This window comes from Heterodontus francisci, chromosome 10, assembly GCF_036365525.1.
Source record: "Heterodontus francisci isolate sHetFra1 chromosome 10, sHetFra1.hap1, whole genome shotgun sequence".
Classification (NCBI taxonomy): domain Eukaryota; kingdom Metazoa; phylum Chordata; class Chondrichthyes; order Heterodontiformes; family Heterodontidae; genus Heterodontus; species Heterodontus francisci.
The window spans coordinates 75,901,089-75,923,768 of record NC_090380.1 but is presented as its reverse complement, the minus strand read 5'-3'; the positions used below and the strand labels follow the sequence as shown (position 1 = coordinate 75,923,768).

The following is a 22,680-nucleotide window of genomic DNA, read 5'->3' as shown; positions in this document are numbered from 1 at the left end:
TTCTAGATTCTCCCACAAGGGGAAACATCGTTTCCACATCCACCCTGTCAAGACCCCTCAGGATCTTAAGTTTCAATCAAGTCGCCTCTTACTCTTCTAAATTCCAGCAGATACAAGCCTATTCTGTCCAATCTTTCCTCATTAGAGAGCCCACCTATTCCAGGTATTAGTCTAGTAAACCTTCTCTGAACTGCGTCCAACGCATTTACATCCTTCCTGAAATAAGGAGACCAAGACTGTACACAGTACTCCAGATGTGGTCTCACCAATGCCCTGTATAGCTGAAGCATAACCTCCCTACTGTTGTATTCAATTCCCCTCGCAATAAATGATATCATTCTATTAGCTTTCCTAATGATGTGCAGTATCTGCGATTAATGCATCCGGACACCCAGATCTCTCTGCATCTCAGAGCTCTGTAATCTCTCACCATTTAAACGATATACTTCTTCTTCATTCTTCCTGCCAAAATGGACAATTTCACCTTTTCACACATTGCACTCCATTTGCCAGATCTTTGCCCACTCACTTAACCTATCTATATCCCTTTGTAACCTCCTTATGCCCTTTTCACAACTTACTTTCCAACCTAACTTTGTGTCATCAGCAAATTTAGCAACCATACCTTCGGTCCCTTCATCCAAGTAATTTACATAAACTGCAAAAAGTTGAGGCCCCAGCACAGATCCCTGTGGCACACCACTAGTTACATCATGCCAACCAGAAAATGACCCATTTATGCCTACTCTGTTTCCTGTTAGCTGGCCAATCTTCTATCCATGTCAATATGTTACCCCCGTCACCATGAACTTTTATTTTTTGCAATAGCCTTTGTTGTGGCACCTTATCAAATGCCTTCTGGAAATCTAAGTACAATACAGCCACCGATTCCCCTTCTCAGCACATGTAACTCCCTCAAAGAACTCCAATTAATTGGTTAGACATAATTTCCCTTTCACAAAACCATGTTGACTGTGCCTGATTACCTTGAATTTTTTTTTCTAAGTGCCCTGCTGTAACGTTTTTAAAAACAGCTTCTAACATTTTCCGTAAGACAGATGTTAAGCTAACTGGCCTGTAGTTTCCTGTTTTCTGTCTCCCTCCCTTTTTGAATAAAGGAGTTACATTTGCTACTTTACAATCTAACAGAACCTTCCCCGAATCTAGGGAATTTTGGAAAATTAAAACTAACGCATCAACTATTTCACTAGCCACTTCTTTTAAAACCCTAGGATGAAGTCCATCAGGCCTCGGGGACTTGTCAGTCAGCAGCTCCAACTATTTGTTCAGTACCACTTCCCTGGTGATTGTAATTTTCTTGAGTTCCTCCCTCCCTTCCATTTCCTGATTTACAGCTAATACTGGGATGTTACTTATATCCTCAATAGTGAAGACTAATGCAAAATACCTGTTTAAATTCATCTGCCATCTCCATATTATCCATTATTAATTCCCCAGACACACTTTCTATAGGACCAACGTTCACTTCGTTAACTCTTTTCTTTAAGTATCTATAGAAACTCTTACCATTTGTCTTTATATTTCTAACTAGCTTTCTTTCGTACTCTAATTTTACCTTCCTTATCAATGTTTTAGTCACTCTTTGCTGTTTTTTATATTCTGTTCAATCTTCTGACCTGCCACCCACCTTTGCACAATTATATGCTTGTTCTTTAAGTTTGATACTATATTTAACTGTTTCAGGTAACCATGGATGGCAGGTCCTCCCCTTGGAATCTTTCTTTCTTGTTGAAATGTATCTATTCTGTGTATTCTGAAATATCCTCATAAATGTCTGCCAGTGCATCTCTATTGACCTAGCCCTTAACCTAATTTGCCAGTTCACTTTAGCTAGCTCTGCTTTCATGCCCTCATAATTGCTCTTATTTAAGTTTGAAATACTAGTCTTGGGCCCATTCTTCCCTCCCTCAAGCCGAATGTAAAATTCAATCATATTATGATCACTGCTACCTCGGGGCACCTTAACTATGAGGTCATTAATTAATCCTATCTCGTTGCACAATACCAGGTCTAGCATACCCTGCTCTCTGGTTGGGTCCAGAACGTACTGTTTCAAGAAATTATCCCAAAAACATTCTATGTGTTCCTCATCTAGGCTACCTCTGCCCATCTTTTTTTTTTCCAGTCAATATGTAGGTTAAACTCCCCCATAATTATCGCCGTACCTTTCTGACAAGCTGCCATTATTTCTTCCTTTATACCCTGGAGGTTAACATTAGGTGGCCTGTACACCATTCCCACAAGTGACTTCTTGCCTTTATTATTTCTCCTCTCTACCCAACTGCTTCTAGATCCAGCTTTCTTGAACTTAGGTCATCCCTCTCAATGCGCTATTAATTAACAGAGCCACCACTCCACCTTTTCCTAGGTTCCTGTCCTTCCTAAATGCCACGTACCCTTCAAACAGGTCCAAATCTAAGTCATCCTGAAGCCATGTCTCTGAATTGGCTATCAGATCGTACTTATTTGTTTCTACTTGTGCGCTCAGTTCATCTGTTTTGTTTCAAATGCTATGTGCATTCAGATATAGAGCCTTTAGATTTGTCCTTTTATTATATTTGTAACCTCTAGCCTTATCTGTTGATTTACTCTTAGATTGGTACACTCTGTCCCTTCCTGTCACAGTCTGAATATCTTTTCCCATATTAATATCTTTCTCTCTTGCCTTGTCTCTATTCCTTGATTTACCATATCTTCCCAAATATGATCCCTTGCCCCCACTCTTCAGTTTAAAACCCTCTCTACTTCCCTAGTTATACAGCTCGCTAGAATACCGGCCCCAACATGGTTCAGGTGTAGACTGTCCCAGTGGTACAGCCACCACTTTCCCCAGGTACTGGTGCCAGTGCCCCACGAAGCGGAACCCACTTCTACCACACCAGTCTTTGAGCCATGCATTAATTTCTCTAATCTTATTTGCCCTATGCCAATAGAGTAGATGAACAACCTCAACTGCTTTGCCAGTCTAAGTGGATTTTATTGCATAAAAATCTTTACAGGCGAGTGAAACCATAAACCAGGAAGTTCCACCCTCTCTCTTTAGGGCCAATGAATGATTGATGAGCAAGGTACAAATACCAGACATCCAAACTACAGTACAAATCGTTTGACAGAATGGAATCTTCATGCGTGACTGCTTTTAAAAACAGGACATAAATGCAGAATTTGCAACATCTAGATACACCTGAAAGGTGGAAGAAGCCCTTTTATTTTGAGGCTGACATCTGTCGCAACCACATCTGCAGGATTACAAAGTCTTTCTCAAGGAGGAATGAAAACAATGCACTGAGCAAGTACAGTGATACTAATCTACACAACAGTAAGGTAAAAATGAAGTAATTAACAGAAAATTTGAATAATTCTTCTGTATGGATTGTCTAATTGTTATTAGACTAGTGACTCAGTGACCATCATTTTAGAGTAATTTTTTTAAATTCATTCATGGGATGTGGGTGTCGCTTGCCAGACCAGCATTTATTGCCCATCCCTAATTGCCCTCAAGGAGGTGGTGGTGAGCTGCCTTCTTGAAACGCTGCAGTCCATGTGGGGTAGGTACACCCACAGTGCTGTTAGGAAGGGAGTTCCAGGATTTTGACCCAGCGACGGTGAAGGAACGGCAATATAGCTCCAAGTTAGGATGGTGTGTAATATCAAAGCAAATCAGTGCAGTTTCAATTTTTGCAACTAGATGGAACTAGAGTACTATATAGGGAGTTTGGTAAGTGACAGCATTTTAAGGGTTCATCTCGAAAGTCGAGTTTCTGTTTTGTTTGCATTTAGCAGTTAACTGAAATTACTGTTTAAGTTAAGAGGCAAGTTAAGTTTCTTACAGTTTTAAACAGGGGTATACAAACTCTCAGAGTAGCTGTAGCTTGTTAATTAGCTTAAACTGTTTTCTGAACTGTTTTCAGAGAGTATATATATTCAGGGGACTCAGTGCTGCTGACGGGCACAAAGTGTGAAGAAGTAGGTTTGGTAACTGAGGGAGTTCAGTTAGGAGGGGAACTATAAATTAATTAAGGAAAATAAATTTTATTAATTTAACACAATAAAAATGGCAGAGCAGGTGATGTGGTGCAGCTGCAGTATGACAGAGCTCCCCGATGTTATTGCAATTCATGGCAACCACGTCTATAGTAAGTGCGGCTTGAAGAGCTTCGGCTAAGAGTCATTGAGCTGGAGGCTGAGCTGCAGACGCTGCGATGCATCAGGCAGGGAAAAAGCTACATGGACACTTTGTTACAGAAGGCAGTCACACCGCTTTGGATAGGGTCGTCTGTTTTTGGTCAGTGATCAGGGACCGGAGGGTGTGACTGTGAGTCAGGCAGGTAAGGGGATCAAGAAAGTGTTGTGGTCGAGCCTCAGCCCTTGCAATTGAGCACCAAGTTCGAGGGTCTTGCAGCTTGTATGGACAAGAACGAGGGCTGTAGTATGGATGAGCAGACTGACCATGGCACCATGGTACAGGAAGCCATTCAAGTCGGGGGAGAATAAAGGAAAGCAGTGATAGCATGAGACAGTATAGTGAGGGGGATTGACACTGTCCTCTGCAGCAAAGAACGAGTGGCCAGGGTTCGGGACATCTGCTCAGGGCTGGAGAGGAACTTACAGTGGGAGGGGGAGCATCCAGTCGCCGTGGTCCATGTAGGTACCAATGACATAAGCAGGACAAGGAAAGAGGTTCTGCATAGTCAGCATGAGCAGCTAGGTACCAAATAAGAAGCAGAACCTCAAAAGGTAATAATCTCTGGACTATTACCTGAGCCATGTGCAAAATGGAGCAGGGCATATATGATTAGAGAAATTAATGCGTGGCTCACAGACTGATGTCGTAGAAGTGGGTTCCGGTTCGTAGGGCACTGGCACCAGAACTGGGGAAAGTGGGGGTTGTACCATTAAGATGGTCTACACCTGAACCGTGATGGGACCAGTGTTCTAGCGAGCCACATAACTAGAGAAGTAGAGAGGGTGTTAAACTGAAGAGTGGGGCAAGGGATCAAATTTGGGAAGATGTGGTAAATCAAAGAGTAGAAACAAGGATAACAACACGACTGCCTAGTGGGCGTCTCGGAAAAGACTAAGGCTAAGGGAGTAATCCCTAACAGAAAATCCGGAGCGGAGCCCCTACGGCGGTCATAAGTCACCTTTGGCATGTTTCTGGCAGTTCCTGCAGCCGAACTGGTGCCAAATGTGGTGCTCTGCACTCCTTTGGACCCCACTTGGAAGGCCGAGAGGTGGGTTTTGACGCTTGGGCAACTCACAATCTCCATACATTCCGCCCAGGCATGCGCCATGGAGAGATCACTTCATAGTCACCTTACAACGACCAAAACAACACGGAAGGCGGCAGTTACAGGTTTTAAGTCCAGCTCAATTGGCGTTGTCTTTGTCGGTGGGAGTGGTCATCACATCTCATTGGACAGCTACCGCCTGGCTCAAACCGGCAGTCCCCGATCAGAAAGGTTCTGTCCACCTGCTTCAGTGGGTGCTTGGAGCTCAGGGTCATTGCCTGACAAGGGGACTGTAATACTACACCAAACAGCACGACAAAAAAAGGAAAGAAGGTACCAGCCCTTCGTTTTGCAAGCTGGATCGTCAGAACTAGGTATCGTGGCCTGTCGGAAGATCTTACACAAATCAACGACTCTCGGAAGACCGCCATCATTAACAACGAGCTCAGTAGACTCAATGTGGACATTGCAACACTTCAGGAGACACGCCTCTCTGCGAGCGGATCACTAAGGGAGCAAGGCTACACCCTCTACTGGCAGGGTAGGGATCCTGAAGAACCAAGACAGCATGGGAGTGGGCATCGCCATCAGAAACTCTTTGCTCAGTATGATAGAGCCACCTTCAAATGGCTTGGAACGCATACTGTCCATCCGATTGCTCACTGCCTCTGGTCCAGTACATCTATTCAGCATCTATGCTCCAACACTCCGCTCCCCACCTGAAGTTAAAGACCAGTTCTATGACAAATTCCATAGTATCATTAGTAGCATTCCTAATACTGAACATTTGTTCCTGCTGGGGGACTTTAATGCCAGGGTTGGGACCGACCATGACTCGTGGGCCTCCTGCCTCGGGCCCTATGGCATTGGAAGGATGAATGAGGATGGACAGAGACTGTTCGAGTTGTGTACCTACCACAACCTCTTCATTACCAACTCGTTCTTTCAAACTAAACCCTGTCACCAGGTTTCATGGAGACACCCAAGATCATGTCATTGGCACCAGCTAGACCTCATCGTCACAAGTCAAGCCTCTTTAAACAGCGTTCAAATCACATGCAGCTTCCACAGTGTGGACTGCAACATCGACCACTCCCTGGTGAGCAGCAAAGTTAGACTCAAACCAATGAAGTTACATCACTCCGACCTGAATTTCTTACCCACAGCTGTCACAAAAATTTCTCAATTTGCTTGAAAAAGCCCTTCAAAACACTCCTGCAGTGGATGCAGAGACCAAGTGGGCCCACGTCAGAGAAGCCATCTTCTTTCTTTTGGGCCTCCTTATCTCGAGAGACAATGGATACGCGCCTGGAGGTGGTCAGTGGTTTGTGAAGCAGCGCCTGGAGTGGCTATAAAGGCCAATTCTGGAGTGACAGGCTCTTCCACAGGTGCTGCAGAGAAATTTGTTTGTTGGGGCTGTTGCACAGTTGGCTCTCCCCTTGCGCCTCTGTCTTTTTTCCTGCCAACTACTAAGTCTCTTCGACTCGCCACAATTTAGCCCTGTCTTTATGGCTGCCCGCCAGCTCTGGCAAATGCTGGCAACTGACTCCCACGACTTGTGATCAATGTCACACGATTTCATGTCGCGTTTGCAGACGTCTTTATAACGGAGACATGGACGGCCGGTGGGTCTGATACCAGTGGCGAGCTCGCTGTACAATGTGTCTTTGGGGATCCTGCCATCTTCCATGCGGCTCACATGGCCAAGCCATCTCAAGCGCCGCTGACTCAGTAGTGTGTATAAGCTGGGGGTGTTGGCCGCTTCAAGGACTTCTGTGTTGGAGATATAGTCCTGCCACCTGATGCCAAGTATTCTCCGAAGGCAGCGAAGATGGAATGAATTGAGACGTCGCTCTTGGCTGGCATACGTTGTCCAGGCCTCGCTGCCGTAGAGCAAGGTACTGAGGACACAGGCCTGATACACTCGGACTTTTGTGTTCCGTGTCAGTGCGCCATTTTCCCACACTCTCTTGGCCAGTCTGAACATAGCAGTGGAAGCCTTACCCATGCGCTTGTTGATTTCTGCATCTAGAGACAGGTTACTGGTGATAGTTGAGCCTAGGTAGGTGAACTCTTGAACCACTTCCAGAGCGTGGTCGCCAATATTGATGGATGGAGCATTTCTGACATCCTGCCCCATGATGTTCGTTTTCTTGAGGCTGATGGTTAGGCCAAATTCATTGCAGGCAGACGCAAACCTGTCGATGAGACTCTGCAGGCATTCTTCAGTGTGAGATGTTAATGCAGCATCGTCAGCAAAGAGGAGTTCTCTGATGAGGACTTTCCGTACTTTGGACTTCGCTCTTAGACGGGCAAGGTTGAACAACCTGCCCCCTGATCTTGTGTGGAGGAAAATTCCTTCTTCAGAGGATTTGAACGCATGTGAAAGCAGCAGGGAGAAGAAAATCCCAAAAAGTGTGGGTGCGAGAACACAGCCCTGTTTCACACCACTCAGGATAGGAAAGGGCTCTGATGAGGAGCCACCATGTTGAATTGTGCCTTTCATATTGTCATGGAATGAGGTGATGATACTTAGTAGCTTTGGTGGACATCCGATCTTTTCTAGTAGTCTGAAGAGACCACGTCTGCTGACGAGGTCAAAGGCTTTGGTGAGATCAATGAAAGCAATGTAGAGGGGCATCTGTTGTTCACGGCATTTCTCCTGTATCTGACGAAGGGAGAACAGCATGTCAATAGTCGATCTCTCTGCACGAAAGCCACACTGTGCCTCAGGGTAGACGCGCTCGGCCAGCTTCTGGAGCCTGTTCAGAGCGACTCGAGCAAAGACTTTCCCCACTATGCTGAGCAGGGAGATTCCACGGTAGTTGTTGCAGTCACCGCGGTCACCTTTGTTTTTATAGAGGGTGATGATGTTGGCATCGCGCATGTCCTGGGGTACTGCTCCCTCGTCCCAGCACAGGCATAGCAGTTCATGTAGTGCTGAGAGTATGGCAGGCTTGGCACTCTTGATTATTTCAGGGGTAATGCTGTCCTTCCCAGGGGCTTTTCCGCTGGCTAGGGAATCAATGGCATCACTGAGTTCCGATTTGGTTGGCTGTATGTCCAGCTCATCCATGACTGGTAGAGGCTGGGCTGCATTGAGGGCAGTCTCAGTGACAGCATTCTCCCTGGAGTACAGTTCTAGGTAGTGCTCAACCCAGCGGTCCATCTGTTTGCGTTGGTCAGTGATTATGTCCCCCGATTTAGATTTGAGGGGGGTGATCTTCTTGATGGTTGGCCCAAGAGCTCTCTTCATGCCATCATACATTCCTCTGATGTTTCCGGTGTCTGAGGCCAGCTGAATATGACTGCATAGGTGTTGCCAGTAGTCGTTTGCGCAACGCCTAGCTGTTCTTTGTGCAGTACTTCTGGCTGCTTTAAGTGCTGCGGATGTTAAATCGCTGGGGGCTTTCTTGTAGTTCAAAAGTGCAATGCGCTTAACGGCTATGACAGGTTCCAGCTCTTCATTATGAGATTGAAACCAGTCTGCATTTCTCTTCGCACTTTTGCCGTAGGTGGTCAAAGCTGACTCATAGATGGCGTCTCTGATGTGGGCCCACTTGGTCTCAGCATCCCCTGTGGGAGTGTTTTGAAGGGCTGTTACAAGTGAATTTAGAAATTTTTGTAACAGCTGTGGGTGAGAAATTCTGCTCGTGTTGATGCGCGGGTGGCCCTTCTGCTTGGAATGATGCAACTTCTTTGGTCTGAGTCTAACCTTGCTGCACACCAGGGAGTGGTCGGTGTCGCAGTCCGCACTGTGGAAGCTGCGTGTGATTTGAACACTGTTTAAGGCGGCTCGCCTTGTGACAATGAGGTCTAGCTGGTGCCAACGACGTGATCTTGGGTGCCTCCATGAAACCTGGTGACAGGGTTTAGTGTGAAAGAACGAGTTGGTGATGCAGAGGTTATGATAGGTACACAACTCAAGCAGTCTCTGCCCGTTCCCATTCATCCTTCCAACGCCATAGCGCCCAAGGCAGGAGGGCCATGAGTCATGGTCGGCCCCAACCCTGGCATTAAAGTCCCCCAGCAGGAATAGGTGTTCGGTGTTGGGGATGCTGCTAATGATGTTATGGAGTTGTTCATAGAACTGGTCTTTAGCTTCAGGTGCGGAACAGAGTGTTGGAGCATAGATGCTGAGTAGGTGTACTGGACCAGAGGTGGTGAGCAGTCGGATGGACAGTATGCGTTCCGAGCCATTTGAGGGAGGCTCTATCATGCTGAGCAAGGAGTTTCTGATGGCGAAGCCCACTCCATGCTGTCTTGGTTCTTCAGGATCCCTGCCCTGCCAGAAGAAGGTGTAGTCTTGCTCTGCTAGAGAGCCATTCGCGGGGAGGCGAGTCTCCTGAAGTGCTGCAATGTCCACATTGAGTCTACTGAGCTCGTTGTTAATGATGGCGGTCTTCCGAGAATCGTTGATTTGTGTAAGGTCTTCCGACAGGCCAGGACACATAGTTCTGACGTTCCAGCTTGCAAAGCGAAGGGCTGGTACCTTCTTTCCTTTTTTCATGTTGTTTGGTGCGGTGTATCAGTCCACCTTTCGGGCAATGACCCTGAGCTCCAAGCACCCATTGAAGCAGGCAGACTGTGGCGGGACAGAACCTTATTGACCGGGGGCTGCCCGGTTTGAGGCGGGCGGTAGCTGTCCAGTGAGGTGCAATGACCTCTCCCACCGACAAAGGCAACCCGTGGCGCCCAGTTTCTACGCCAATTTATCTGGACTTATAACCCGTAACTGCTGCCTTCCGTGTTGTTTCAGTCGCTGTGAGGCAACTATGGAGTGACCTCTCCATGGCGCATGCCTGGGCAAATTTATGGAGGTTGAGAGTTGCCCAGTCGTCAAAACCCCCCTCTCGGCCTTTCTGGTGGGGTCCAAAGGAGTGCAGGACACGACGTTTGGCACCAGTATGGCTGCAGGAACTGCCGGAAACATGCCAAAGGTGACACATGACCGCCTACGGGGTTCCGCTCCGGATTTTCTGTTAGGGTTTACTCCCTTAGCCTTGGTCTCTCCCGAGGCGCCCACAAGGCAGTGAATATACATCTTACAAATTATCCTGAAATATACAGGGCTAGATTTTCCTTTTTCTGCCTTACAGAGTTAGGTGGGACTTCTACCCGCCAGTCTAATCCCGCCATGAGCCCAGGCCATTTTCCTGGGTCAGGAATCATATTGTAGCATGGGCTCTTGATGAGGTTGCCACCAGCATGTCAGAGCCCACTACTGTCACCCAAGAAGGTCTAGACGGTGCTGCAGCACAACTGCCGCTTCTGGACCCAAAGAAATGAGAGGGCATTTAAAAAGGCAGATTCCCTCCCCAAGAAGCAGTTAACCGAGGCCTACCAAGATAAGTGGGAAAATTGGAGGGAAAAGAGCCCACTACAAAGCCTCTCTCCACCACCTCCATTCTCAAAGTCCAGGGCCTGCTGGGCACAATGCACAGCCGACCATTTGGCTTCACCTGATAATGTCCTGGAACATCGATAAGCAGGGCAAACAGGAGGGAAAGTGGCTAAGAATCTGGGCCCCACTGGTATTTGCACGTTGCAGGATGTTAAAGGACAATGTGCTGAGGTCTTAGCAGATCACTGAAGGTGAGGGCATGTGTAGAATATCTGCCATGTTCCTGTGAATATGAGTAAAGTACTGGAAGAAACTTGAATTCATTGAATCATGGAATGGTTGCAGCACAGGAGGCCACTTGGCCCATTGTGTCTGTGCGACTCTCCTTGTTAATCCCATTGACTGCAATGGAACTGAATATCAGGAGCTCCTTAAAATGGGTGACCAATCCAATACTGCCCGTTTTGCGCCACCGCCTGAAGTGAATTTTTAACTCAAGATGTTTTTCCAAATGAACAGGTTCTTCTTCCCATCTACTCAAATATCATTACCAGAATGGGTGCAGGTTTCTATATTTGTTCTTTGTTCCAATAAAGATACAAATATAATTTTAAAAAATAAACCAGACACAAGCCTGGATTTTCCACCCCAGACCACCTGTACCACCAATGTAAATCAGCCATCAGAAAATGGGTGGAAGTTCCATTCCTCTGGAGTCTCAGCATTGATATGTGAATTCCAGAGTAATTGTAATGTTAGATGCTTCCATTGGAAAGGCTCCAGTTAAGTATGCCACACTTTCAGTGGCATTGTACGAGAAGTTTGCCATGGTAATTAACAGCCAGCTTACCCTGATTGGCTTCTCTTGCCAGGATGCCATCAATATCTGAAAGTATTGTTGCACCTAGTTGGCATGACCATGGGCAACTTATCTCAGATGTAGAGCTGTGCCATCTGCTGCTACTACCATGAAGCATAGAACTGGCACGCCCAGTGACAGTAACAGTCAGCAGTGGCCTAAAACCTGGTTCCACCTCCTTGCAGAGATACTGCAATGCCAATCCATGGCAATGGTGCTATGGAGTGGCATGAAGGGCTACTCTTGTCACAAACACTTCATGCAGCACCACCTCCACTTCAGTATCATCAAGCGAGAAGCCATCTATGACTCAGCAATGACCACCTTTGGCAAACGTGAGAAGCAGAATGCAGACAGGTTTCAATCTCACTTTGAAGAGATGGAACCAGTCATAGCCACCAAACGCACTGCACTGCTGAACTACAAGGAAGCCCCCAGCGAGTTAACATCCTTAGCACTTAAAGCTGCCAGAAGCACCGCGCAAAGAACAGCCAGGCGCTGTGCAAACGACTACTAACAACACCTATGCAGTCGTATTCAGCTGGCCTCCAGCAGTGGAAACATCAGAGGAATGTATGATGGCATTAAGACAGCTTTTGGGCCAATCAAGAAGATCGGCTCCCTCAAGTCTAAATCAGGGGAAACAATTACCGACCAACGCAAGCAAATGGACCGCTGGGTGGAGCACTACCTAGAACAGGAAGTACAGGGAAAATGATGTCACCGATACCGCCCTCAATGCAGCCCAATCTCTGCCAGTCATGGACGAGCTGGATGAACAAGCAACAAAATTGGAGCTCAGTAACGCCATTGATTCTCCAGCTAGCGGAAAAGCCCCTGGAAAGAACGGCATTACCCCTGAAATGATCAAGAGTGTCAAGCCTGCTATACTCTCAGCACTACATGAACTGCTTTGCCTGTGCTGAAATGAGGGAACAGTACCACAGGACATGCGCGATGCCGTTATCATCACCCTCTATAAGAACAAGGGTGACCGCGGTGACTGTAACAACTACTGTGGAATCTCTCTGCTCAGCACGGTGGGGAAGGCGTTCGCTCGACTCATTTTAAACAGACTCCAGAAGCTGGCTGAAGCGTGTCTACCCCTGAGGCACAGTGAGACTATTGAGCAGAGAGATCCACTATTGATATTCTGTTCTCCCTTCGCCAGCTACAGGACAAATGCCGCGAATAACGGACGCCCCTCTACGTTGCCTTCATAGATCTCACCAAAGCCTTTGACCTCGTCAGCAGACGTGGTCTCTTCAGACTACTAGCAAAGATCGGATGTCCACCAAAGCTACCAAGTATCATCAACTCGTTCCATGACAATATGAAAGGCATAATCCAGCATAACACATCAGACCCCTTTCCCAACCTGAGTGCTGTGCAACAAGGTTGTGTTCTTGCACCCACACTGTTTGTGATCTTCTTCTCACATGCGCTCAAGTCTTCAGAAGAAGGAATTTTCCTCCACACAAGATCAGATGGCAGGTTGTTCAACCTTGCCCGTCTTAGAGCAAAGACCAAAGTACAGAAAGTCCTCATCAGGGAACTCCTCTTTGCCGACAATGCTGCATTAACATCCCACACAGAAGAGTGCCTGCAGAGTCTCATCGACAGGATTGCAGTTGCCTGCAATGAATTTGGCCAAACCATCAGTTTCAAGAAAACGAACATCATGGGACACGACGTCAGAAATGCTCCATCCATCAATATCGGCGACCACGCTCTGGAAGTGGTTCAAGAGTTCACCTACCTGGGCTCAACTGTCACCAGTAACCTGTCTCTTGATGCAGAAATCAACAAGCGTCTATATCCAGACTGGCCAAGAGGGTGTGCGAAAGTGGCGCACTGACACGGAACACAAAAGTCCGAGTGTTTCAAGCCTGTGTCCTCAATACCTTGCTCTACGGCAGCGAGCCCTGGACAACGTATGTCAGCCAAGACTGACATCTCAACGCATTCCATCTTCGCTGTCTCCGGAGAATCCTTGGCATCAGGTGGCAAGACCGTATCTCCAACACAGATGTCCTCGAGGCAGCCAACATCCCCAGCATGTACGCCCTACTGAGCCTGTGGCGCTCGAGATGGCTTGGGCATGTGAGCCACATGGAAGACGGCAGGATCCCCAAGGACGTATGGTACAGTGAGCTCGTCACTGGTATCAGATCCACTGGCCGTCCATGTCTCCGCTTTAAAGACGCTTGCAAACGTGACATGAAGTCTTGCGACATAGATCACAAGTCGTGGGAGCCAGTTGCCAGTGATCGCCAGAGCTGGTGGACAGCTATAATGGCGGGGCTGAAGAGAGGCTAGTCGAAGAGACTCAGCAGTTGGCAGGAAAAGAGCCAACTGTGTAACAGCCCCGACAACCAACTTTACCTGCAGTGTCTGTGGAAGAGTCTGTCACTCTAGAATTGGCCTTTATAGCTACTTCAGGCGCTGCTCCACAAACCACTGACCACCTCTAGGCGCTTGTCCATTGTCTCTCAAGACAAGGAGGCCAAAAGGAGGAAGGAAAATGAGAGACAAGGCAGAGAGAAAGGTATTAATATGGGAAAAAATAAACAGATGGTGACAGGAAGGGACAGTGAGTACAAATCTAAGAGTATATCAGCAGACAAGGCTAGAGGTTACAAATATAATAAAAGGACAAAACTAAAGGCTCTATATCTGAATGCACGTAGCATTTGAAACAAAACAGATGAGCTGAGAGCGCAAATAGAAATAAATAAGTACGATCTGATAGCCATTACAGAGACATGGTTGCAGGATGACATAGGTTGGCACCTGAATATTGAAGGGTACATGACATTTAGGAAGGCCAGGAAGCTAGGAAAAGGTGGCAGGGTGGCTCGGTTAATTAATGATGGTGTTCACACAAAGGAGAGGAATGACCCAAGTCCAGGAAACCAGGATGTAGAAGCAGTTTGAGTCGAGATGAGAAATGATAAAGGCAAGAAGTCACTTAGGGGAGTGATGTACAGGCCCCCTAACAGTAACCACACGGTAGGACAGGGTATAAAGGAAGCAATAACGGGTGCTTGTCAGAAAGGTACAGCGATAATCATGGGGGAGTTTAACCTACATATAGACTGGAAAAATCAGATGGGGCAAAGGTAGCCTAAATGAGTTCATAGAGTGTTTTCGGGCTAGTTTCTTAGAACAGCACATTCTGGAGCCAAACAGAGAGCAAACTAGACTAATCCTGCTATTGTGCAATGAGATACGATTAATGACCTCATAGTGAAGGAGTCCCTAGGCAGCAGTGATCATAATATGATTGAATTTTCCATTCAGTTTGAGGGAGAGAAAAGCGGATCTAAGACTAGTATTTTGAACTTAATTAAGGGAAATTATGAGGGCATGAAAGCAGAGCTAGCTAAAGTGAACTGGCAAATTAGGTTAAGGGATAGATCAAGAGATGCAGTGGCAGACATTTAAGGGGATATTTCAGAATACACAGGATAGATACATTTCAACGCGAAAGATAGATTCCAAGGAAAGGACCACCATCTGTGGTTAACTGAAGAAGTTAAAGATAGTATCAAACTTAAAGAAAAAGCCATATAATTGCACAAAGATGGGACAGAATATAAAAAACAGCAAAGAATGACTAAAAGATTAATAAGGAGGGAAAAATTAAGAATACGAGCGAAGGTTGGCTAGAAATATAACAGATAGTAACAGCTTCTATATTTTTTTAAAAAGTTAACAAAGTGATAGTTGGTCCTATAGACAGTGAGCCTCGAGAATTAATAAGGGAAAATAAGGAGAGCGCAGATGAATTGAACAGGTATTTTGCATCGGTCTTCACCATAGAGGATACAAGTAACATCCCAGAAATAGCTGTAAATCAGGATATGGAAGGGAGGGAGGAACTATAGAAAATTACAATCACCAGGCTGCGGCTGACAAGTCCCCGCGGCCTGATGGACTCCATCCTAGGGTTTTAAAAGTGGCTAGTGAGATAGTTGATGCGTTGGTTTTAATTTTCAAAAATTCCCTAGATTCGGGGAAGATTCCATTAGATTGGAAAATAGTGAATGTAACTCCTTTATTCAAAAAGGGAGGGAGACAGAAAGCAAGAAACTATAGGCCAGTTAGCTTAACATCTGTTGTAGGGAAACATTGGAAGCCATCATTAAAGACGTTACAGCAGGGCACTTAAAAAAAATTCAAGGTAATCAGGCAGAGTCAACATGGTTTTGTGAAAGGGAAATTAGGTTTAACCAATTTAGTGGAGTTCTTTGAAGAAGTAACATGTGCTGTGGATAAAGGGGAACCGGTGGATGTACTGTACTTGGACTTCCAGCAGGCAGTTGATAAGGTGCCACATCAAAGGTCATTGCGGAAAATAAAAGCTTGGTGTAGGATGTAACATACTGGCATGGATAGAAGATTAGTTAGCCAACAGGAAACAGAGGGTAGACATAAATAGGTCATTTTCTGGTTGGCAAGATGTAACAAGTGGTATGCCACAGGGATCTGTGCTGGGGCCTCAACCTTTTACAATTTATATAAATGACTTAGAAGAGACCGAAGGTATGGTTGCTAAATTTGCTGATGACACAAAGATAGGTAGGAAAGTAACTTGTGAAGAGGACATAAGGAGGCTACAAAGGGATACAGATAGGTTAAGTGAGTGGGCAAAGACCTGGCAAATGGAGTATAATGTGGGAAAGTGTGAAATTGTCCACTTTGGCAGGAAGAATAAAAAAGCAAATTATCTAAATGGTGAGAGATTGCAGAGCTCTGAGATGCAGAGGGATCTGGGTGTCCCAGTGCACGAATCGCAAAAGGTTAGAATGCTGGTACAGGAAGTAATTAGGAAGGCTAATAGAATGTTATCATTTATTTCGAGGGGAATTGAATACAAAAGTAGGGAGGTTATGCTTCAGTTATACAGGGCATTGGGTGAGACCACATCTGGAGTACTGTGTACAGTATTGGTCTCTTTATTTGAGGAAGGATGTAAATGCATTGGAAGCAGTTCAGAGAAGGTTTACTAGACTAATACGTGGAATGGACAGGTTGTCTTACGAGGAAAGGTTGGACAGGCTAGACTTGTATCCATTGGCGTTAAGAGGAGTAAGAGGCGACTTGATTGAAACATATAAGATCCTGAGGCACCTTGACAGGGTGGATGTGGAAAGGATGTTTCCTCTTGTGGGAGAATCTGGAACTAGGGGATCACTGTTTAAAAATAAGGGGTCGCCCATTTAAGACAGAGATGAGGAGAAATTTTTTCTCAGAGGGTCGTGAGTCTTTGGAATTTTCTTCCTCAAAAGGCGATGGAAGCAGAGTCTTTGAATATTTTTAAGGCGGAGGCAGATAGATTCTTGGTAAGCAAGGGTTGAAAGGTTATTGGGGTAGGAGGGAATGTGGAGTTCAGGTTACAATCAGATCAGCCATGCCCTTTTTGAATAGCGGAGCAGAATCGAGGGACCAAGTGGCCTACCCCTGCTCCTAATTCGTATGTTCGTATAAATGCTGCAGAAATAAGGGTGTCCCAGCTTTTTGTCTTCATGGGCCACATAGATGCATACCATAAAGCCACAGGTTCCATATGCAAAACCTTAACTCCACATTCCCACATTTTTGCATTTAACAAGCTGCTGACAAGAACAGATTTATGTTCATGTTTTGATTTATGATCTGTCCACCAATGGAACAACAGCACTTTCCAAATATCCAAGCCGAAAAAATTCAAATAGAAAAAATTAACAAAAGCACAAATTGGTCCAAGTTACCTGGGTTTCAAGAAGCAGGCAGAAGTAGTTTAGGTGTGGGACTACCCCATGGTGACTGGGAAGTAGTGGCAGCCAGGAATGAGATGGTGATTGAACAACAGATGTGAAAGGGAGAGAGGGGCCTGGAGGTTCACGTGCATAGATCTTTGAAGGTGACAGGACATATTGAGAGGGTAGTTAGCAAAGCATATGGGATCTTGGGCTTCACAAATAGTGGCATTCAGTACAAATGCAGGGAGGATATACTGAACCTTTATAAAGCTCTGGTTAGGCCACAGTTAGAGTATTGCATCAAATTCTGGTCACTATACCTTAGGAAGGATATGAGGGACCTTGAGGGTGCAGAGGAGATTTACCAGAATGGTTCCAGGGATGAATGATGTTAGCTACAAGGTTAGGTTGGAGAAGCTGGGGTTGTTCTCCTTGGTGCAAAGGAGATGGAAGGGAGATCTGACAGTGGTATATATAATTCTGACAGGTAAGGTAGACAAAGAAAAGTTATTCCTATTAGCTGATAGTACAAGGACTTGAGGACACAGGATTAAGGTTTGGGCGGGGGGCGGGGTCAAATGAGAGGAAGAACTTGTTTTTCCCCCAAATGCAGCAAGTGGTATTGACCTGGAACTTCGAGGGTGGTAGAAGCAGACAATGAAATATTTCAAAAGGAAACTGGATGGGCACTTGAGAGAAATAAACTTACAGGGATATGGAGGTACAGCCGGGGAATTGGACTGATTGGATTGATCTGCAGAGACCCAGCATGGATTCAATGGGCCAAATCTGTGCCATTGTGACTCTGACACTAAATAAAGGAGCTATGAAAATGCCTAGGGAGGCGAAATGGGAGAGCGGATGCCAAAAAAGGATGAAAAGGGATGTTAGAACTCAAGAAACTTGTAGCAGAAAGTCCTATTAAGCCAGCATCCTACAGGTGTCACAGGAAATGAGGTATACTGTTAAATTCCAGAAAGCTTGTTGTGGAAAGATAATGCTGGAACCTATCTTTACTCAGTTTCACATTTATTGTACAGAGTAAAAGGATTACAAACATGTAGTTCCTCACTCAGAACCCTCCACCAGTCTCAGTAAGAGTCTCCTTATAAGTGCTCAAGACAGACCCCAGTTAACACTCTCCACCTGCATATAATTAAACAATTGATACACAATTAAGATTCACAGTTAGACAAGACATTTTTCAATGGAATGTGGCCGAACATAAATTTAACATATGGATGGTTGTTCAGAATCAGCCCACCACTAATTGGAAACTGGTCACTGTCTTAGTAAAAGTTCATACCTCAATCAAATGATATGCAGTAAAGCTCAAATTCTGTATGGTAAGGACATTATATTGATGACTCATAAGTTGAGCCGTACAAAGTAGAAGTGTCGCTGGTTCAATCACTGGTCTACATTAGGTTAACTGATTTTAGAGCGATGTATGGAGAGCTCATACCTTTCTCCAGCCCCTCTCACCCACCCCCCCTGCACCCCCCCGAACCCCACCACAGTGTAAGCTAAAGAAAAATGAATAAAGACCTCAGAGAAGGGGGAAAAAAAGAAAATCAGTCATGGTTTCACTCCTCCTCATTGCCAGTATCATTGCCCGAAATGCATGAGTGAATGTTGTGCAAATACAGTTTGGGTTTGGCTCCAAGAGTCCCACAGTAGAACAGACTATCTATGCACCATGTGAAGGCACATCCCTGAAGAAAAATGTCCACTTGTGCAAAGCACCAGGAGCCAACAGGCACCCACAGAATCCTACCTCAAGTTATCAATGAAAGATGGAGGGAAAGAAGAGAAAATAGGTTAAGAAAGAAAGTGCTGCACAACTGTGCCAGATTCATTTTTTAAAAATCAGATACCAGAAGGTGCTTCAGCTTTACAAAGCCCTGGTTAGACTATACCTAGAGTACTGAGAGCAGTTCTGGGCACCACACCTGAGGAAGGCCTTGAAGGGGCGTACAATGCAGGTTTACCAGAATGAAAGCTGGACCCCAAGGGTTAAATTACGAGGAGTACAAAACCTAGGATTGTATTCCTTGAAATTTGATATGTTAAGAAGTAATTTTATTGAAGTCTTCAAGATATTAAGGGGAACTGATAAGATAGGTAGAAAGAGAAACTATTTCCACTGGTTGGGGAGTCCAGGCCTAAGGGACCATAGTTTAAAAATTTCAGGAGTGAAATTAGGAAACACTTCTACATGCAAATGATAATAGAAGTTTGGGACTCTCTTCCACAAACAACAACTGATGATAATTTCATATTTAAAATTTACAATTGATCTGATGGATTTTTTGTTATCCAAAAAGTATTAAGGGATATGAGGCAAATATAGAGTTAGGTCACAGACCAGCCATGATCTCATTGAATGACGAAACCGGCTCGAGGGGCTGAAAGGCCTACTCTTGTTCCCATGTTCCTAATCAGGATTAAACACAAACCCTTAAAGTAAGCAAGCAGTCAAAGTAGTAGCCACCAGTAGCTAGTGTCAGAGTAGTACTGCTGAAAACAAACTTCCTAAGTAGAAATGGAATTCTTGGGAAGCTAGGACTAGATTTCAGTTTTTGGATTCTCACTACTATTCAGAGGAAAGATCAAGGTTTTTGACTTTAGTTTTCTTTTCTCAAAAAGTACAAATCATTCCCAGTAAATGCCACCTAAAAAAAAAAAGTTTGAGAATTGAGCATTTATGGTCTGTATGGTTTGGGATCACATCAGATATCTTATCTCAACTAGAGCAGTAGGGCACTGAACGCCATGTTCCTGGGCCTTCTTGGGAGGGATGAAAAAAATAGGAGAATTTGACTGAGGTTCTCACTCCTGATCATCTATCTATGGGGCGGGGGGGGGGGGGGGGGGGGTGGGGGGGACAGGGGAGCAAATAAACTTAACATTCAAGCAAGCTTGGCAAGAACTTTATTAATTTTTCTCCTCACACTGGAAAAAGGTATGAGAGTGCTTTAGTAGACATTACCATTTTTGGCTTCATGGATATATGACGATAAATTCTTAAAAATTCACCAAAAAAAACCTACTGTTCCTTAGCCCTGGTGCATCTGACTTTGTGAGCAACATGTGAGATCTGTGTGTGTGTGCGTGCATGAGTATGGTTAAATTAAATCTAATAATGTTCTGCACATCTGCACTATTTTTGGACGCAAAACTATAGATCTAATGATGAGTCGAATGCAAATGTTCACTGACTTATCGATGAATAATCATTTCTGGAAGACTCTAACCAACTTGAAGCGTTTATCACTTCTGAAACTATTTATACTTTCAATTATTCCCTTTGACTTGAACAGTCTGGCATATTGAAATTCCCTGCAGGTTCCTGTACTATTTGCCACTCTATCCTGAACGGATAGTAGACAGCAATCGTTAATTATTTCGACTTGTACTGCATTCATCATTTATCACCAATAAGGCCTCTCCTCTACCTCACTCAAAAAGGAAAAAAGGCTGGAGATTATTCAGTATGACAAACATGGCTAATCGGTATCTCAACTCCATTTACCCATCTTTGTTTGATATCTTTCGATACTGTTACCTAACAAAAATCTATTGTTATGACCAGATGAGAAAGAGGTTCCCTTTCAGCCTTCACCTGGTCTTACGCAACAGGGTTTAATTTTAAACACACCATGTTTTTAGCTCCCCCTTGGTGAATCCTTGCTCACCACTTTCCAATTATAAGGCCAAGAAACCAGCACAAATAGGTTTTTTTTAAGGTTTAAAGAAGAAAGATTGAAATTTATTAAACTTAAACTCTAATTCAGTTGACGACAACGGATACACAAGTTAGCATGCATACCTGATACACACATGCAAATAGAGACAGAAAAAAGCGGAAGAAAAAAATAAAGTGAAATGTTTGAGGCTATATCTGAAGAGTTTTTGTTAAGGTTCTTTGAGGTCACTGTAGAGTCCTTGATTGTAGCTAGTTCTTGCTTCTCGTTGGGGCCTAGTATTCTTCTTAAACTTTGTTCGCTGTAAGAGATTTCTCTCTTGGGGTTCATGTGTCTTCAGTGGATTCAGAGGCTTGTGAGAAAGAGATGTTCTCAGTCCAGGAGCAAACAGACAGTAAGAGTTCAAACTGTTCGTACATTTCATAAAAACTCAGGTTGCTAAGCAGGTTAACTGGTCTGACCACATCTTGGATTACATCACCTGAGCAGTCTCTGGAATGCTCCTCTTACACACAATACCCGGTGATCAAGATCCATTGTGGGTTGAATGTGTCAGGGAATGGCCCATTGTCCTTCCAACCACCGTCTGTTAATATTCAAATATCTTTGCCAGCATCGGCTGATCTGTTTAACAAGTTCTTTCTTCACTCCAGTAACAGTTTAAAATCAATCTTCATGACAAAATTAATGTGCCGCAATTTTGGCAGGTGGGGGGGCTAGCAAGACATCTCCACACCCAGTGGAATGAAATGCAATTTGAGAGAAGTGCACTTCCTTAAAAGGATCGAGCGAAAATATAACATTCAGAAAAAAATCATGCATTTCTCTCATTCATTCACAAATCAAAAAATTATTACATTCGCCCACTTTTTGGCATCCCAATAAACGTGTGGTACTTTTTTGGGGACGTTTCTCTTCCGTTTGCCCATTTCCATGGCTGCCTAGGGTTTTGTTTCTGCTGAGGCAATTTTTTTTCCCCAGGAGTCAGTAGTGGGCGGGTCTATCCTGAACTCTCTTTCAGTGCTTTGCTGAGTCATGCAAAGGCTTTTGACTTTGGGGGACGGGTGGTTCTCTTTGGTTCTGACTGTGGGGCAGGATTCTTTGCTAATCTCCCCTTTGTCCTCTGGGACACTCCTGCCTGCAGGGATTTGTGCAGACTCTACTGCACTCCCCTGTGGCACTTTGACTAGGTGAGGCATCATCCTCACAGTTTTTCTGCCTCCTCTTTGTCTCTGCAGGTTCCTGTAAACTCTGTTAGCAAGTCGGGTGGGGTGCTTCTAGTGTCTGCATTTACATAGGAGGATGTGAGGTCTAACTTTTCACATTTTTCAGGGCTGGCTGACCGGATAGTAAGGGTTTTCATCCGGGATTCCTCCCGGACTTCCTTTAACCTGCCCTCTTGGTCACTTTTTCCCCTTCCCTTTCTAAACTTTTGCCAGCCTGGTGCCTGCCTGTCCCCTTTTGTTCTCGGTGAGGGTCCCTTATAGTTCACCAGCCCTCTGCTGGTGGGTCCTCCCAACACCGGCTCAGGACTTAGGGGTGCAGGTTTCACTGTAGGTTGGGGTTTCCCCTCAACCTGGCACGTGTGGCAACTCCTGCAGTACTCCACCACATCTTTGTGGAGTTTGGCCAGTCAAACTGCTGTCTTATGCGGGCTTTGGTCTTTCGTATACCGGCATGTAGTCTCATGGGCCCTTCTAATATTTCTCTGCGGCACCACTAACTGGTGAACTACTGTCCACTCCTTGCTCTCAGGTCTGTGAGGAAAACT

The 22,680-nt window shown here is 45.1% G+C and overlaps 1 protein-coding gene across 1 annotated transcript in view; it reads right to left on the bottom strand.

Annotated features, from left to right (window-relative positions):
- The window catches only part of tmem39a (transmembrane protein 39A), a 113,777-nt gene that overhangs the window by 34,393 nt on the left and 56,704 nt on the right, over window positions 1-22,680 (bottom strand). The gene's annotated exons all lie outside the window — the stretch shown is intronic.